The following is a 3373-nucleotide window of genomic DNA, read 5'->3' as shown; positions in this document are numbered from 1 at the left end:
TTCCATGTAATCATATAGTTTTGAATGAATTTCTTAGTCTTGATTTCTAATTTGATTGTGCTGTGGTCCAAGAGGCTGTTTGTTACAATTTCAGTTCTTTTGCATTTGTTGAGGAGTGTTTTACTTAAAACTGTGTGATCAATCTTAGAGTAAGTGCCATGTGGTGATGAGAAAAATGTATATTTTATTGTTTCTGGGTAGAGCATTCTGTAGATATCTATCAGGTCCATTTGATCTGGTGCTGAGTTCAGGTGCTGAATATCTTTGTTAATTTTCTGTCCCGATGATCTAATATTGTCAGTGGGGTGTTAGAATCTCCCATTATTATTGTGTGGGAGTCTAAGTCTCTTTGAAGTTCTCTAAGAACTTGCTTTATGAATCTGAGTGCTCCAGTGTTGGATGCATATATATTTATGTTAGTTAGATCCTCTTGTTGACTTCAACCTTGTACCATTATGTATTGCCCTTCTTTGTCTTTTTTTTAACCTTTGTTGGTTTAAAATCTGTTTTGTCAGAAACTAGAATTGAAACCCCTGCCTTTTTCTGTTTTCCATTTGCTTAGTATATTTTCCTCCATTCCTTTATTTTGAGCTTATGACTGCCATTACATGTGAGATGGGACTCTTGAAGACAGCATACCGTTGGGTCTTGCTTTTTTATCCAGCTCGCCACTCTGTGCCTTTCAAGTGGGGCATTCAGCCCATTTCCATTCAAAGTTAGTAGTGATATGTATGGATTTGATCCTGTCATTGTGCTATTATATGGTTATTTTGCAGACTTATTTATGTGGTTGCTTTATAGTGTCACTAGTCTGTGTGCTTCATTGTGTTTTTGTAGTCACTAGTAACAGTCTTTCCTTTCCATATTTAATACTTCCTTCAGGAGCTCTTGTAAGGCAGGTCTGATTGTAACAAATTTCCTCAGCATTTGCTTGTCTGAAAAGGATCTTATTTCTCCTTTGCTTATGAAGCTTAGTTTGGATGGATGTTAAATTTTGGGTTGGAATTTCTTTTCTTTAAGAATGCTAATTATTGGCCCCTGATCTCTTCTGGCTTGTAGAGTTTTGGCTGAGAGGTCTGCTGTTAATATGATGTGCTTCTCTTTGTAGGTGACCTGGCCTTTCTCACCTGTTGCCTTTAACTTTTTTTCTTTCATTTCAACCTTAGAGAATCAGATGATTATGTGTCTTGCAGATGATCTTCTCATGGAGTATCTTACTGGGGTTCTGTGCATTTCCTGAATTTGAATTTTGGCCTTTCTAGCTAGGTTGAGGATGTTCTCATGGATGATATCCTGAAATGTCTTTTCCAAGTTGGTTCTATTCTCCCTGTCTCTTTCAGGCACACCAATCAGTTGCAGATTCAGTCTCTTTACATAATCCCACATTTCTCAGAGGTTTTGTTAATTTGTTTTCATTCTTTTTTCCCCTCTATTCTTGTCTGCCTGTCTTATTTCTGCAAGGCAGTCTTCAAGCTCTGAGATTCTTTCCTCTGCTTGATCTATTCTGCTGTTAATACTTGTGATTGGATTATGAAATTCTTGTAGTATGTTTTTCAGCACTACCAAGTTGATTATGTTCTTTCCTATATTGCCTATATATGTTTTTTTATTCTGTCAAGTTCTGTTTTTTTTTGTTTTGTTTTGTTTTTTGATGAAGTTTCACTCTTGTTGCCCAGGCTGGAGGGCAATGGTGAAATCTCAGCTCATTGCAACCTCCACCTCCCAGGTTCAAGAGATTCTCCTGCCTCAGCCTCCCAAGTAGCTGGAATTACAGGCATGTGCCACCATGCCCAGCTAATTTTTGGTATTTAGTAAAGACAGGGTTTCACCATGTTGGTCAGGCTAGTTACGAACTCCTGACCTCAGGTGATCCACCTGCCTCTGCCTGCCAAAGTGCTGGGATTACAGGCGTGAGCCACAGTGTCTGGCCCATTTTTTATTTTTTGAGACAGTGTCTTGCTCTGTTGCCAAGGCTGGAGTGCAGTGGCATGGTCTCAGCGCACTGCAACCTCCACCTCCTGGATTCAAGCAATTCTCCTGCCTCAGCCTCCTGAATAGCTGGGACTACAGGTGCACACCACCATGCCCAGCTAATTTTTGTGTTTTTAGTAGAGACAGGGTTTTGCTATGTTGGCCAGGCTGGTCTTAACTCCTGACCTCAAGTCATCCACCTGTCTTGGCCTCCCAAAGTGCTGAGATCACAGGCATGAGCCACTGCACCCAGTCATCTCCTGCAATGTTCTACCATGATTTTTAGCTTCCTTGCATTGGGTTATGACACACACTTTTAGCTCAGCGAACTTCATTCCTATCCATATTCTGAATTCTACTTCTGTCATTTCAGCCATCTCAGCCTCAACCTGTTTCCTCACCCTTGCTGGATAGGTGATGTGGTCATTTGGAGGAAGGAAGGCATGCTAGCTTTTTGAGTTTTCGGCCTTCTTGCATTGATTACTTCTTGTCTTTGTGGGCTTATCTGCCTTCAGTCTTTTAGATTTCTGACTTTTGGATTTTTTTTCTTTTAACAGTCTGGCCACTTTTCTGTAGGCCTGCTGCAGTATGCTGGGGGCCCACTCCAGTCCCTATTCACCTCAGATTTTCCAGTACCTGAAGCTGTCACCAGTGAAGGTTGTGAAACAGCAAAAGTGGAAGCCTGCTCCTTTATCAGAGAGCTCCATCCTAGGGAGGTACAGACCTGTTGCTGGCCCAAATGCACCTGTGGGAGGTGACTGGTGACCCTGGATGGGAGGTCCCTTCCATTCAGGAGGAACAGGATTGGGGACCTGCTTAAAAATGTAGTCTGGCCATGTTTTTGTTGAGTAGCTGTGCTGGGCTAGGGGCACACTTTAGCCCCTGGTCATCTCTGAAGGCTGAAGGCTGGAATGGCTGAGTCACCTGAACAGCAAAGATGGTGGCCTTCCTTTTGTCCTGGAAGCTCTGTCCCAGGGAGGCCTGAAACCTCTGTCAGACAGAGAACACTGGTGGGGGTAGCTGAAGACCCTGGTTGGGTGGCTCTACCTGGTGATAAAGAGCAAGTTTGGGGACTGACTTAAGAAAGCAGTCTGGCCATGTTTTCAGAGGCTGCTGTGCTGTGCTGGTGTACCACTTCTGCCCCTGGTAGCCTCAGACACACCAAAGCTTGAAGACTAGAACTGCTGAGATGTCCAACAACAAAGATGGTGGCCCACTCCTCCCTTTGGGAGTTTTGTCCCAGGGAGTTTTCAAATCTTTGTTGGCCAGAGAACACCAGCAGGGGTTGCTGAAGGCCCAGTTGGGAGGTCCCCCACCATTGAGGAGGAACGGATTGGGGGAAGGAAACAGTCTGGCCATGTTTTGGTAGAGCAGCTGTGCTGTGCTGGGGGATCCCTTCTGC

Source organism: Papio anubis, chromosome X (assembly GCF_008728515.1).
Source record: "Papio anubis isolate 15944 chromosome X, Panubis1.0, whole genome shotgun sequence".
Classification (NCBI taxonomy): Eukaryota; Metazoa; Chordata; class Mammalia; order Primates; family Cercopithecidae; genus Papio; species Papio anubis.
This window is presented reverse-complemented; position numbering follows the sequence as displayed.